This window comes from Poecilia mexicana, unplaced genomic scaffold, assembly GCF_051168715.1.
Source record: "Poecilia mexicana isolate PSO_F unplaced genomic scaffold, ASM5116871v1 scaffold_5, whole genome shotgun sequence".
Taxonomy (NCBI): domain Eukaryota; kingdom Metazoa; phylum Chordata; class Actinopteri; order Cyprinodontiformes; family Poeciliidae; genus Poecilia; species Poecilia mexicana.
This window is the reverse complement of record NW_028263374.1, coordinates 18,395,769-18,412,462: the sequence shown is the minus strand read 5'-3', so window position 1 is coordinate 18,412,462 and position 16,694 is coordinate 18,395,769. Positions and strand designations below refer to the sequence as shown.

Genomic DNA, 16,694 nt, shown 5'->3' with positions numbered 1-16,694 from the left:
AAGTTGACCTCCAGCTTGTCTTCGTCTTTCCCAGAGTCTTTTTTTTTCTCTGTTTACCTTAAAAACAAACAGAACTTCCCACCAACCTCCCCTTCAGTCTGGCAGTTTCCAACTTGTTAGTGCTAAATGACAATGTGATCAGCATCACAAAGATATTTAGTGCAAAAACAAGCTCTGCGTTTACTCACACTCAGTCAAACTGTTTACTTTTAATGCTGGTATTTTTATGGCCTTTTCGTTATCAAGCCTTGTGGGAGAGCTTCGTTTCGTCAATGTGTTGAACTTTGCATTTCTTGCAGTTGACCTTTAAAGCAATAGGGTGCATACTTTTAATCTAGAAAAGGAAAATGTGACATATTATGATATGTATGCTGCTGTGCTTCACTGACTGTTCAATTTCTAAACATTTAAATGCCAACATAACATTCACACCTACATTTCCTGTTAAGCCCAAAATTATTCATACCGGTGGCAGATTTAGATTTAGATTATGCAGCCAAGAAGCTTGAGTTATTTGATTTATTTATTTCAAAAAGGTTTGTAAAAACAAGAGGGCAAGCGGTCAGTAGGACAGAGACGACATGTGTATACATAACCAAGTTTATGTTTTGTTTGAAAAGGAGCAGGAGGGAGTGAACACTTATTAAAAGTTTGTATCTGATAGGAAATGAGACAGGAGTTTCTCAGAAGATAATAAAACAATGTAAAAGGAGGCTCAGTTTTGAACAGTGTTTACATTTTTATCTACATTTTAGCATTAAAAACTGGATAATGAAAGCTGCTTAGTCACTGGAAAGTATTTATTGGTATTTCAACAATAAACCTTTCTTACAAATGCAAACTGGATTTTGGCACATGGTGCCATTTATCTTTGGTGATCAGCTCAAAGCCTCTGAGGTTAGAATCCCTCCTTATCATCACCCTAATTTTCACTCCCTTCACAGATTCTCAGTTAGATTCAAGTAGAAACTCCAAATCAAAAAGATTAATTTAAACCGAAATGTGCCAACTGTACCCTAAGTACGTTTAGTCTTCGATTCATACATAAAACTATGTCAAAACATTGAAACGGTTCAGTTTTTTAAAAGGTTTCTATTGAATAAAACCAAGGGAGAATTGATTTAATGTATTTTGGAATAAACAAAAGTTTCAAATGAACTAAATTGTCTTCAGATTTAAACTAATTACAGTTATGTTGGTTTTGCTCAAGCAGTAAATGATCTGAGCTCTTTCTCCTTTTTCAAGGAGAATATTTGGTTAAACGACTGAAATTCAGATGATATCCTTGTAAAATCTGCTCGTCCAGTTTAAAGAACATTTACGTTTCTTTAAATGTCGCAGAGACACAGACCAGCTGAACACCGACGCCCTTCCATATACATGTCTGTATATGTTTTATATAAATATGTAAAACAGATATTTATACACTTGTTGTCATATCGTCGGTCTCCAGGGAGACGAGCTCACTGTCATGCTACACTTCCCACAAATGGATTTTTAACCTGATGCCTCCTGGGGGATATCTGAGAAAAGGCTTTAACTGATTCAGAGCGAATAATTATAAGCCCTACTTCTCTGCAAAGTCCGTTTTTATTCATGGTTGCTTACACTCTGAAGCTGCAGTCTTGCGGTGGCTGGGCTGCGCTCCTCGCTTTCACCCTCCTGGTCTGAAGGAGGGAGGATGCGGCACGGCTGTCCCTTCATCTTAGGCCTGAGGGGGCTGATGCCTGCCTCTCCCTCTCTCTGGCTTTCTCTCTGTCCGGCTCCAATGCGCCTCAATCGGATGTGTAGCCATGCAGGAAGTGGTGCCTGGGTCACAGTCCTCCACACATAGCACACCTGTTCATAAGTAGCTGCATCCAATATAGCATCAATAGCCCCTCAAGTGGAAAAACCAGCTCTCTCTTTAATCCCTACCCCCTCCTCCTCCTTCTCCTCCAAAACCTTTCTTCGCTCCATCCTTTCCCCCCTCTTCTGCTCGAAACTCTTTCTGTCCAGTCCAGCTTTGTAGTCGTCCTCGCTCTCTTCACTTCCACCTTATTCACGTACCTCATTCTTATCGGTGTGCGTGCTAAATCAGGCATGAAAACAGTTGGAATATACCATATTGTTGCAAATGCTCCAAATGAATCCCAATAGTGCTTCTCTATTAATAATGTATTGAGTTGATTTCATTTGCCTTTATAATTAGGGCAGGTAATGAATCTCAGCGGGGGCAAGAGTGAGCCCATTAAAAAAATATCACAAAAAGAAGGCGGTGGTGGGCGGGGAGGGGAGAATCTGGTGGGGCGGTTAGATATGCTACATCCCTGCTAGATGATTTTTTTCCCCTGTTTGTAGATTTTGTGCTTTCCTAATTTCTCTTTGGCTGAACACTCTGCTGACTGACACTCTAATTAGATTAGGGCTTCGTGCTCTTTGGGCATATTAGGAGAAACGCGTTGCATCTTAAACTAGCGGGTGGAGCAGTCTGTCAAATGGAAAGAAAAGGTGTTGATGCATGAGAGACGAGGGTTTTTTTGGGTAGAGTGGATGTGTGTGTGTGCGTGTGTGCGTGTGTGTGTGTGTGTGTGTGTGCGTGTGTGTGTGTGTGTGTGTGTGTTTTTAGAGCATATGTGGCCAGAGGTGGGCAGAGAACCCAAAAAATGGTTTGTAAGCAAGAGTAGCACAACTTCAACATAAAACGTCAAATTATCAATCATTTGGCAATTAAAAATCACATGATCAGACAGACTAAAATATAAAATTAAGTGGAATTTTTGGTATTTTAAAGCCCAAAATGATAATATATCATATAAATAATAAAAACTAGCAAAGTCTGGTAAAAGACAAATATTTCCTAATCAGTTTCTTTCAATAAAAGTTATGAAACAGTAACAGAAACTCCAGGTGTGTGTCTGTGTCTGGTGAAGTTTTGGTTAAAACAAGTTTGTTCTTCATTCAGTGGGAAGAGAAACCAGAAATTTTACTGAAGTGAGAGTAGAAATACTTCATAATAAAATTACTCAAGTAAAAATAAAAAGTATATCGTAGTAAATTACTCCTACAAATATTTTTTTTCAATAAAGTTACTCAAGTAAAAGTAATTGACTAAATGTAATTAGTTACTAACAAACTGGATTTATTTCTTCTGCCCCTGCTGCTACAAAATAAAATGTATAAAGCAGCAAAAATAAATAAATAAATAGAAATTATAAACAAAAAGACTAAATCAAATAATATGTAGTGGTAGTTAATGGAATGAAATAAAAATTTATTTTTAATTTTACAACAAACTGAATCATCTGACTTACAAAGAAAAAAATTTAATGAGTTCTTTTCAGTATGAAAAGTTAAGAATATAAAGCACATAGAAGCGAAAAAATAACATTAAATTGCTCTTATAAGCCTTGTTCCACTGATGCCCATCTGTTGTAGATACTCTCTGGATGTCCTGCATAAAAACATCCATTAGATCTGGGGGAATCTGTTCATTTCACTGTTTTAATTAAAAATGTTTCTTATTTGGCTCTATAAGAGCCCAAAAGCTTAATGTGTGGTATAGTCAAAGTCCAGATGCATCATATGTTTCTACAACATTTTGAGATGGGCGGGCTCAGTACATATACATGCCACACTTTTCAGACGTTTCATTCAAGTAAGAGTAATGACACTTCATAATAAAACTATTCAAGTAAAAGTAAAAAGTACAGCACACTGAAAGTACTTCTAGAAGTACTCAAGTAAGTGTAACTAGTTACTACCCAAATATGCATAAACATCACAAAGTCGACTTTAACATTTGGGAGAAGGAGGACAAGTAGATCAAAGATTCAACTCCACTTCCCCGAGAAAGATTTTGATGATGGGAATAAAAAACAGAATGTAAAAGAAGAAAAACTGAAATAGCTAGAGATGGAAAAAAATAAACAAAAATACACGAACCAAAAGCATATAAGGTTTATCTAGAGTGGATTACCAGGGTGGCTTCATCAAGTTTGGTCTCTGAAAATATAATCAGATCTTCACATAATCTATCCAAGTTTGCCTCCATAGACAAAATTGTTTGGTCTTGTGATTGAGAGAAGCTCAGATTTAACCTTTTAGCAGGTTGTGCGCACTTTTGAGATCCACAGTTTGTGTTCAGTGATGGCGACTTCAACACCAGGCCTGCCCAGCTGCTTCCCTCACCAACCCGGCGACAGCAGCGCCACGGCAGCTGCTCTGGTAACGATGGGAAGGTCTGCTCCTTCCTTTCTTCCTGGACCAACAGCGGCGTCTGACCGGCTGGACGTTACGGATGGCAAAATGTTGACTGTAACAACTGTTGCGATGGCCGTTCAGGGTTTTAAATCCTTTGGAATGAAATGGTGTGTGAAATAGACATTTCAGTGTCAGCTAGCTGATGATTTGTCAAGGTCAGGTGTCTGTCCTTCTGCGGCTCCTGAAAATGGCGCTGGCAGCAGAGTCGCTCTTAGGTGGCAGAGTGATTGTCATTGCCGTTTTACAATCCTCATTGGGATGAAAGAGAGAGCCGAGGCTTGGAGCCAAGTATCACATTATTCTTTCTTTTGTTCACAAAAGACGGCACACAAAAAATGATGAGGCCTTTGAGAGGAGCATCCAGATGCAACTAATTTTTATGCTTTTAGATCATTTTTGGTTTGGTTCCTTTAGCACATCTTCAAAATGCCTTTTTAAAGGATGAAATCCTTTTAAAATATTTTTTTGTCTGAAAGCCAGTATGCGTTTCTCTGGGTGATGTGATTAACTGGGTGTTTGCCAATTCAGGATAAAATGTCTCTGTCTATCAGTGAAACTCCTTCTAGCACAGTGTTTACACACAAAATGTTTAAATTTGAAATATGTGAATGGAGAAAAAAAATATATGAATCACATAAAAGATGCAAATTACTGGATGTAAAATTGATTTTTGGACTCCAGAAGGATTTGTTTTTGTATTTGTTTTTGTATTCATCGTTTTCAGCTGCAGATGCTGGTGGCTCTTTGTACAATTAGTGAAAGTCAATCTTCATTAAAACCATAAAAAATTAATAAAAATAATAAAAGATGAAAATTAGGGCTGACTGACAACTTCCACTTTTTAATTCCTTGTTTAATATAGAATATATGGTATTAGATAAACATTTAATGTGGTAACATCTGTGTGTGTGGTAGGGCTTTTCATGGAGATATTTCACATTTTGCTTAAAGTAAAGGCAGTAAACACTTGAAGCACATAGCAGTGTAATGTAAGCAAAAATAAATAGATGAACCTTACAGCAGCGTTAAAGGATGTGAATAATCTAGTGTAGAAACAGCCTTCATGCTCTTATAAGCAGCTTTCCAGCTCTGAAGACACGTTCAGAAGATGAACTTGTAGGGAAACTTCAAATGTGGAGGTCAAGAGAAAGTAATGCTGTAACCCAGCAGGACACACAGCTTTTTCATTTCCTCATGCTTGTTGCCAAGTAGCCTGTGCTTTTTAAAACGCCGCCATGTACAACCAGGGAAGACACGGTGTGACTGCAGTTTGGGTTTCTGCAGCCTCTGCAAAGCTGTGACACACCCTGAGGAGCGGAGCAACAGCTGCAGAAAACTGGTCAATCTGGAGCATTCCTTAGCGTCTTTTTTATTATGGGTGCATTGATAAATTGACCTTAATTTTCTTCGTTTTGGGAGATCAGTGATCAGCCGATACTTGAATGTGAAGCCGATCTTATCCACTGATCTTATCAAAGGTCTAAAAATCAACCGCTGTCCTTTTTTGCTCTGCTGTGAGAAAGTTTTGACTGACAGACCATCAGCTCATGTCTGCATGTTTGCAGTTAAGTTACCAACTCATCCACTTTCCTGCTATATCTAGCAACATTTCAGACAAAAAAAGAGCACCCTTTGATTCTTTCTTATTTTTTCATTTTTATTTCTTGCCATTTCAAGCTGTAACTTTTGAACACCTTGGCATTTACTTATCCTCCTGCTGAAATAGTAGTCAAGTTCATGCTGTGGATTTGTATGCATGCATATCCCTTAGCATCCAAAAACAACTGAAAACTGAATTTATCTGCTGCAAGTAAAATGAAAAAATCCAGAGAACGCACATGCAAACACATGTCAGCTTGAACAGTGGTAGTTTGTTGCTGTTTGTTTATGTGCTCTCTTAGAAAGCTTTAAAATCACAGATTGTTGGCTTGGAGCTGCCTCTGACTTCCAGTTGTTTAACGCTTAATGAAGCCTGTTGAGAATCTTGACACATGTACAAATAGTGTTAGTCGGTGTTTCCTGGAGTCACTAAGATAACAACTTTGAGCAAACCGAAGGCTGAATTCACGAAATGAAACATCGTCTCTGGTCGTCATCATCATCACTTTAAGACTGATGACATGATCAACAATATATTATCTGCTACATTATCATCAGCCGCTCTTCCCCTCTGTCACACCGCGGCTCTGATGATGGCTGCTTTGACATAGATGAAGAGGCGTTGACGTGAAGCGTGGCACCTCGGAACCGGTAGACGAGATTGGATGAAAGACGGGACGGAGATTGTGGAGATTGGAGGAAGACATGTCCTTTCATTCAGATTGTGATGTGGCAGCTGCTGTACGTTGGGAAATGCATTAGTGCTAATAGCTGTGCCATTAGGAGAGAGAGAGGGCCACTCTGCTGATGGGCTGCCATGATGAAACCAGGAGAGGGAGAGAGAAAGCGGCGTGGGGGGAGAAGGTGGAAGAGACGAGGGGGAAACGGGAAACAGAGATGGAGCCATCTTCCAGGCCATTTACTGCAATCATCACTCTCTAATCAATCAAGCCTTTCATCATAGGACAACACAGTCTCCTCTTTTTCTTTCCTCTGTTTCTCCCTTCATCTCCACTCAGCCACCCACTCTGATGCATAGGAGTCATGTTCACGCTTTGCCTCTGTACACATGCATGTTCAGCTGGATCCAGCCTCACTGTAAAACATTGCATTTAGTTCTGTCTACTGTCTCCTACTCAAATACATTTAGCTGGTTTAAATGTGTGAGTTTGTGAAAGATAACTTACAGCAGTAAGTTGTGTTAACTTTTTATTAATCTTGTCAAACCTCCAAGAGTTGAGAAAACTAGAGTTTTTATGTTGGCACTTAAAAAAAAAGAAGAAAAATTCAGGAGTGAGAACTGTTTCCCAGAATGCTTAGCGGCTTGTTTTTGTATCCGGAGATGGAAATGCGTTACATTGATCTGACTCCTGGGTTATTTCACACTAAATGTTTTTAGCAGAATTCATTGTGATGTTTAATAAAATTCATGATCAGATCAGAAATTTTGTTCATTCAATTTGAAACAAGAATTTAAATTATTCTAAAGTAAAATAGTTATTTTTAACTTGATAATGTGAGTAAAATAATAGAGAAATGTGTCTCTTTAACTAGTTCAATTCTTTTCTCGCATTTTATGAAATAATTGTTTGGCTTAAATTGCAGGATTAAGTTACAATTAAAGATTAATGAACTTAAAAAACAATGTTTAGAAAACTCGTCTCTTGTTGTTAAATCAACTTCATGAACCTTAATTTCTGAGTTAAAACCAAAACAATTTCCTTTTTGGCTTAAGTTACATTTTAACGGCAGCAGGTGGAATTTCATTTTCCAGTTAAACCACCTTCAAATGTTTTACGGTGCTGTAAAATATAACCAACAGTTCACATTTTCAGCCTGTAAAGTTATGTAGGCAGTTATCAAAATGGTATTCTGCAAAACTTCTGAGATAATTCGATTTCAATAGAAACTTTGATATGACCCGCTTTGAACTCGCAATGAATTCCCTTTAAGAGGTGAAGCATGACCCGAAGAGTTGCAAGTGAAAGTTGCAAGGGTTTGTTCACTTTGTCCAAGTTTGACTCCTTTTATAATGCCTCAATTTGACGTTAATTGGTCCTTCAGAGGAAATGACTGAGAATCATTGTGGCAACTCTCAGCCGAGCCCTCAAGGCTGCCAGCTCCATTATCCACAGAATACATTAATCTCATGAGGGCTGCGCTGGACAGATTCAGATTCTGGTCAAATAGACAGAAATGAAGAGATGTCACAACACTCACACATGGTTTTGTTTTTATGTCTGCGCTCTCTTTGCACTTTAATTTCCTCTTTTGTCATCGTAAAATGTTTCCCGACCGCATCGCGTCGCTGTCAGTTAAACTGCTGAGCAACTGGACAACTTTAGTCTCATTTGTCTGTAAATTATGTTTAACTGGATTTTTAGCCATAAAACAAAACAAACTCACCTGAAAATGTACACTGGTATTAATTTTTTTAAATTGTTAAAGTGCATTTGAATAGGAATATAATTGTGTTGTTTTTATTTGATAATTATATTTAAATGAATGGAGCTCGACTGAGTTTCATTCCAACGGTTTTTAGGTTTTGCCAACATACATCAAGCCATTTCAGTAAAAATACAACATATGTAGAGCAGTGAATTATCTTATTCTTGATGAAGATTTTCTTAACAGTATTGAGAAGTGTGACTGAACTACAGCTTGAAATATATTTTTAAGCCTGCAAAAACTTAGGAAAACTTGCAGATGCAGGAATATTTTTTTAATTATCTGTTGAGATTACGTCTCACTCAGTTCTTTCTTCCAGATCATCACTTTGTCCCAAACGCTATTTGGTTGAGCTCACCCTCTCAGATTGTAAGGGATAAAAATTGTTTATTATGTGCGATCGTTGTGTTGTTTCTAATGCTGTTACTTGCAGCATGTTTTCCATTTAAGAAACGCCACCTGTGATGCCCTTAGTTTGGCTTCACAACATTGTTTGCTGTTTATTTCCAATGCTTCAGAGAAAAAGGGTCTCCTGTTGGTTTTTTTATTATTATTTTATTGGATGGACTTTATTATTTATTCCACTCTGATTAGAAAAGAATAGCTGAAGGAGTGTGTATTTTTAATGACACATAGTTGGTTAAAATCTGTTTGCAGTGACAGACGCAAGTTAACTCACATACCAGATTCAAAAATGCCAATATAAGTTTATGAAGTTAATTTATTTAAATCACTAAGTTACTCAAGTTTAAGGTATCAAACATGCCCACTGCAGTGAATCCCACTGAAAACCTCCTGGTTTTTCCACCAAATATTTATTTCTGAACTCTTCCTGAGTTAAAACATCAGTGTTGTTGTTTCTAAATGAACATGAACTTTTCTTCTTTGCGTTATTTAAGGCCTGAAAGCTCTGCATCTTTTTAGTTCTTTTGACCAGTTCTCATTTTCTGCAAATAAATACTGAAGTTTTGCTTGTAATTTCAGCGATATGCTATCAATAGTTCATAGACTAAAAGAACAATGATCATTTTACTCAAACATAGACCTATAAAAAGTAAGATCAGACAAACTGATCATTTTAAATGGTCTCTTAGTTTTTTCCAGAGCTGTTTATGTTTTCGATCATCATGGCTTCAGAAGTCTTAAGTTTAACTTACCAAATGTACAGAAATGAGCTCATCAAAATTATGTGTACTGCCTGTTATGCAGTTTTAAGTGTTGCACACACGGCTATTTGTCAACAATAAAAAGAACCAATGAAATCACACAAACAGATATGAGTTTTATTATTAAGTGTGCAACACTTGCACACATGGAGGACAGATCCTTCCAGCATGCTCACACTATGGTGACGTAATGTCTCGATATTTTTAAATATTCAGACACAGAACATTTAAAAGCCCCAAAACTTTGGACCTGATCAGCTTATTGCCCACTTTAACGTAGAAATATTGATAAAAGCATCATTATTGGGTTCTTTTTGTCATGGTACACCTGATCGAAGAGTACAGCAGTTAGCAACTTCAACATTTTTGTCAGATTTGAACCTTGAACACGATCATGTCATTGTTCTGACATCTGAGGTTAATTGAAAGCAGCAATGCATTGGTATCATCTTTGCAATGTTCAGGAATATTATCTCAGTTCAGTGTTTTCTAATATCCAGCCTGTGTACCACAGACTGACCGACCAGCAAAGCTGTTTTATTTTCTCAGCCCAGTTTACGGCATAGAGGTCCATTTTGACTGCAGCCTCTCTCTCGTCTTCATCATCTCCTCCTCTTCTCATTCCATCAGCTACTACACTGATCACAGCTTTGATTAGACTTTTGGTTGCTGTGGTGACCCAACGGTTTTGTAATTTCTGTATCTTGATTGTAAGCTTTTGTAATTTGTTTAAGTGGTGCTTGACAGTGTTGAAATGGCCTACTTACATTTTTTCCTCCTTTTTCTGAGCTTCTTTTTCCTCCTGCTGCTGCTTCTGTATCTTTTTCCATTTTATGTTTCAATTTTGTCTCAAATATTTTTTCTCAACAAAAACTGCAGGTACATTGAGGAATATGTTGAATCTAAGACTACATTCACACTGCAGCCTGAAGTGACCAAGCCTGACGTTTTTGTGAAATTGTATTTTTTTGCCGTGATCGTTCAAACTTCCAACAATATTCGACTTGGATGTGATCTGCAGTGTGAACTGCAAACGACCTGCATGCCCAGTAGAGGGCGCAATATCGCTCAGTGTTTTAAAGAAGAGGGAGAAGAAGTACTCGGTGTTAGTGGAAGTAAACATGGATGCTAACGGTGAAGCATAGATTACGATTTTGAAGTTGTTATCCGACCGGAACCACCACTTAACAACTTAATCCTCATTACGGTCCGCCATGATTTTTTTCTTCCCGCTTGCGCGTATCAGGATGCAGAACAGTGAGGTTTGTCAAGTATCGGTGATCTTCAGCATCTGATCATGACAGTCTGGTCAGTTTAGGCCACATTCATCCTACCTGAACGTCACTGATACTCGACAAACGTCACTATGCTGCGTCCTGATATGCACAAGCGGGAATAAAAACAACAATCATGGTGGACTGTAATGAGGTTTGGGTTGTTAAAGTGCTGGTTCCGGTTGGAGAACGACTTTAAAATCGTAAGATATGCTCCACCATTAGCATACTAACGTAAAGACTGAGCACGTTGTTTATGGCGGGTGGCAAAACACTGAGCACGCTCTCTATGTACGACATTATTGCGCCCTCTACTGCACATGCAGGAAACTTTCAGCTTGTTTGCAGTTCACACTGGAGATCACATACAAGTTTCATATATTTGGAAATATGAACGATCACTGAAAAAAAAAAAAAAAAATTATTTAAAAAAAAAAATCAGATTTGACAAAAAATGGGAATTGGGTCGCTTCATCCTGCAGTGTGAACGCTGCCTAAGGTGCTTTAAAATAAGAAAACAACTAATGAAAAAATCTGAGATGTAAAATCTGTGCAAATAAAAAAAGCTCAGGTGTGGCGGTGAAGCTTTCTGTCAGGCGGAGTCGGGCCAGCTGGGATGCAGCCTGCCTGCCAGGAGGGAATGTTTAGAAAGCGGCCCCCATGTCTAAATCCCTCCGATCGATCCCCTGCCTCACAGAAGATGGGAATCGATAGTCAGAGGAATCCAGCGAGCCATGTTGCAGACCCTGATTTTCACATTTCACCACACGGTCAAAACCCATGAAATGTCATTTTAAAGGGTAAACCTGATTCTATTTGTGCCGTCCATTCGGGGCAGACTCCTAAAAAAATGAAATATGGACTGGTGATAACTTTCTTCAGTGAAAAACATGTTTGGATTCTGAGTTGGCATTACAGAATGTGAGACAGATTTCAATTCTTAGGGATTATCAGAATAATTTCTGGCCAGAGGCAAGTTTTTAAACCATTTTGGTCTTTTTATAGTGAGGAAAAAGGTGAGAAAAAGATGGATGAGAAAGATAGTTGATGCATGGGTCACAAACGAGACCTGAATCACATGTTTCTGTTTATGCTCTTGGCTGTAAGTGTCTGCTGCCTCCACTGACAGCCTGACAAATATGACAAATATCTCACTTTGGCTACAGAGGGAACATTTTTTAAGTTTCAGGAACAAAATTCAAGACGCATATCTGTTTTCACTGCTAGAGATCCATTAATTAAATAAGAATATTGTCTAAAGGTTAATTTATTTCTGTAATTCATTGCACTAAGTGAAACACATTATATGGATAAATTACACAGACTGCTGTTTCTTTTTTCGTTAATGATATTTTCTGTGTACAGCTAATAAAAACATGACATTTAAGAATATTACATCAGACGAGTAACAAAAAACATTTTATTCCAGAAATGTGAGATCAAAGTAAAATATATTTAGTACCTGCTTAAGAGTCTGTTTTCTTCTAAACTTACTTTTAATCTGACAAATGAGCCTCATGTTAAATGTGGCTGTATACGTTATTTAATTTCATTGATCTTTTTACATTTTGTCAAGTTAAAACTACAAATTTGCGTGAATCTTATTAGCATTTTTCTCGGTGGATAGTGGCATGTCAGAGGAAAAGAACGTGTGATAAAAATCTGAAAAGTGTGGCATGCATGTTTGTTGAGCCTTACAACTCAAAACTTTACATCTGAGCTTTGACTATACCAAGAGTCTGCAACTACACATGTAGCCACATTAAGCGTTTGGGCTCCTATAGAGCCAAATAAGAAATGTTTTTAATTATAAAGGGAAAATGAGCTGATTTTACCAATTCTTCTGAATGTTTTTATGCAGTACATCCATAGAGTACAGCATAAAAACATAGAGTACCTACAACAGATGGATACCACTGGAACAAAGCGTTGAAATCCAATTTAATCTTTTTTAGCTCCTATTTTCTTTATATTTTTTTTATCATTTTTCAATCATTCAAAATTAAGTTTTTTCCTGTTTGTGGCAATTAGATGATTCATTCTGTCCCCTTAGCTTTCATTACAGATTATTTTATTCAGTATTTTTGTTCATGATTTTACACACATTTTACACAAATTTTATTTTGTAGCAGCAGGGGCAAAATAATTCACTTCAGAGTTGGGTAGTAACTAATTACATTTAGTCAATTACATTACTTGAATAACTTTTAAAAAATGATTTTTAACAGTATTTTTACTTCAATGTACGTATTACTTTTACTTGAGTAATTTTATTATGAAGTATTTCTACTCTTCAGTAAAATTTCTGGTTTCTCAGCTGTACTTTACCGGCCTTGAATTGAATTAAAGTGTTTTCTCTGTTTAAAGTTGTTATCCTTTTGAAAGGTGAAGCTCTACCCCAGTCTTAAGGATTTTTCAGCCTCCAACAGGTTTTATTTGAGTTTTACTTCATGTTAAGCTCAAATTAACTCCAATCAATTCTGACCAACTTGTTTGCTCCTGTTGAAAATAAAGCGTCTCCTCAGCATAATGCTGCTTTAACTGTGGTTTCATGTGACCAGAGTATTTTTTTTTAGTTCTTTGAATGTTTATTGAAGAGACAGTGTAAAAAATGGTTGAAGGATGTGAATACTTTTGTGCTCTAATCTGTGTATTTCTAAAGTGTCTGTGTCGTTGTGAGGATGTGTCGTCTCAGTGGAGCCTTGTTTTACGTTTCTGAGTGGTCAGGTGCGGCTGGAGTTTTACTCGTGCCGTATTGCATCCCTGCTGTCGTTGGTGGCTGCCTGCAGATATGTTAAAGCAAAGTGGCCATTGTCATTTAAATTTTCAAATCATTGTGAAGGACAGCAAAGCATCTGATAGAAATGATTACAGGGTCGAAAATTACAGGTTTCCTTTGGCCAGCGCTGATTGTTGATTGGGCACTCGGTCAGCGGGTAGGGGATGGGACGGGGCGGCTGACTTTTCAGGACTAGCTGAGGTAATGTGGCTTAAAACATCTCAGAGGAATGAAAATCGGCATTCAGCCCATCTGCAAAAGTAGAACCTGGCATCGTTTTCTGCTCAGAAACGTTGGTGCACCCGTGTCATACAGAGGCTGCGGTGGGATTGGATGTGGAGGTTCAGATTGTGCATAAATGGTCAGTGTGGCTATAGATGTAAAATGTTAGACCAGGGCAATAATTGCATTTGCTCTGGGATCATGTGATAGCGTTCATTTTGCTGTGACCGGTTTATCTTGTGTGTCTCTGTTCGGTGCTACACCACCTTTCTCCTGTGCTGCACAGATTGAGGCTTGTTTGGGGGACGCTGGCATGTGTGTGTCACGCTGGATAGGGGTTTTTATCTGGCATTGTGTCCATGCAGGGTGGAGATGCTATCGGAATTAAAACCTGCTTCTCTATGGAGCCCTGTCATCCAACAATGGAGAACAGCATTACCCAGAGTGCAGCAGGACAAAGCCTCCTTTTCTTATCTCGGGGATTGGAATATTCACAGAGTGATTTAGCTGCTTTTACCAAGGGGAAGTGTCAGGCTCAGGAAGAGAGAGACGGAAAAGAGGAGGGAAAAGAAATAATGAGACCTGCAGGATGTTTACAAAGAGATGTTAAAAGGCTGGAAATTGCAGATTGATGGGTAAAATTGGGGGCATGAGATATAACTGCAGCATTTTCAGCCACATTTATTAAAATTGAGCATTTATTTTCATTTTGTTTTCACTTCTTTATTCAACCCGTATTCGTCTTGCCCATCCCTGTGCAAGTCGTTCAAGTGAGTGTGCAGCTGGAACGGGCCATGAGGCTCCGTCTGAAGAGGGGGCAGGACACTGATGACACAAGCATGGAGAATGCCATTCACTCTGCTGAATTTGCACTGTGCATTGGAGCTTTAATCTGGGGGCACGTTTGTTTATTGGCATAAAAATGAACATCTGCATGGAGCTATGCTTGGACGGCACGGTCTCCGCAGCTCCCTAATCGCTTAAGAGCCTGGAGATGTGGAGCATGCCAACGAGAAAACAGAAGAAGAGGGATTCAGCCGCGCCCAAGGCCGCTGTCATGCACTCCTTTATCTGCGTCTCACTTAAGCTCAGTCGCTCTCTCCCTCTTTCTCCTCCTGCAGGCCAAAAGTTTTAATTTTATAGAAAGGCGCCTGGTTGTTTTATTTATTGGCTTCACTTTATGGGCAGGCATTTTGTGAGACAACACATTTTCTTAAAAGCATTCTAACTCAAACACATTGGCCACGCAGTTTTGAGGCCAACATCCAAATTGCCAATTGTGATTCAGTGCAATAAGAAGATAGAAGAGCCTTAAAGTGGGATTCTGTCTGTGCAACAGTAACTCCCCACCTTCATTTAACACACATTTCATTTAGTTTTTAGACCTACGAGGCACAAAAAAATTATATCGGTTTGATTTATTTTTGTTTTTCTGCTTTTAAAAACCCAAAAAGCACAAAATGAAAAAAAAACAAAAAACAAATACATTTATGTTCAAATATGCTTCCTTCTCTGCAAAAACACAAACATTTTCAAAGTATTTTTGCTCTAGTTTCTAGAGCAAATATCTTAGTACACTTGAAATAAGGCAAAACTAACTTTTCAACAAGAAATGTGATCTTTATTTGAGTCAATATTACCATATTGGTCAATTATTTTACTTATTGTAACATGGGAAAAACGTTTTGTTGTAGGAGAAATAATTTTCCAATGGAGCTAGTAATTTTTTTTGTCAATATTAAGGATTTATTGACTTAAAACAAGCTCATATTTCTAGATGAAAAATTATTTATTAATTAGTTTTGTCTTACTTCAAGTGTGCTGAGATATTTGCAGTAGAGATTAGACCAAAGATGCTTGGTAATACTTTGTGTTTTTGCACCGTTTTTATCTCTCACGCCATCCACCCTGCATCATAAGGGAATCTTTTTCTTTGTAAAACATCGTTTAACATAAATAGCACATTTCTTTGTGAAAAACACATGAAGTTATCTGGAAATGATACTTTGAAGTATCATTTCCAGATAAAATAAGTGTTTATTGCTGGTGCAGATTGGCCACTTCACAAAGGCACATTCAAGTACGAGGAAAACAAGAAGAAGAAGAAAAACACTCAACAGGTGCATTCTGGTCTTAGAGCATTTTACATCTGGCCCTTTAAGGACTGAGATATTTACAGATACATTATCTCTATAAACATAAATCCCCAAGAATCAAGTGAAACAACACTTTAACGCTTGGAGTTGCGTCTAATTTCCTTCTTTATACACACAGTGTGTAGCGATTGGCTGAATGTTTGATACAAAGGGAGACAATCACAGTGGATTTCATCACAAAGAGGCTGGAACATGAAAAACAAAAGACAAAAGAAATTCAAATTCAATAGCAGCCCTGCACAAAATTGTTGTGCATCCTTCACAAAGGATGTGTTGTTGTTGTCCAGTCACTTTTCTCCTGGGCAGACTGATTTCAACAAATGAAGTACAAAATGTACAAAGGTGTTTTTAAAGCTCGGGAATCGACTGAACTGCACAAGTGTATTTTCCCTCCTGTTAGGGTAAAAGAGGAAAACAGTGCATATTTTGTGTTTAAGCACCTGCACCTTTTCTAGGATTTCATGTTTCTTGAAAACATAAAATGTTTCATATCTTATTCAGATGACCTCCCCAATTCAAGATCAGAGCAGTTGAAGGGCTTTTAGATCTCTGACATTTTTCACGTCTGTGATTAATTTACAGCCATTTAAAAATCACATGTTCACCTTTTCACACTGGGAAAAACCTCTGGGCCACATAAACTAAAGGAAATGAGCTGAGCAAATTAGTTTCTGATGGCGTTCGTGTGATTTTCCTCTTTCTTTTTTTGACAACTGTCCTTTTAGTGAGAATGCCCTTGTGTTCCAGAAGAAATTAGATGTCAGTCATTACCGAGTAAAAATAATGCAAATTGTAAGGTGCAAGTGTG

At 37.9% G+C, this 16,694-nt stretch overlaps 1 protein-coding gene across 1 annotated transcript in view; it reads left to right on the top strand.

Moving 5' to 3' along the window:
- cacna2d2a (calcium voltage-gated channel auxiliary subunit alpha2delta 2a) overlaps window positions 1–16,694 on the top strand; it is a 211,460-nt gene that overhangs the window by 107,873 nt on the left and 86,893 nt on the right. The window lies entirely within an intron of this gene.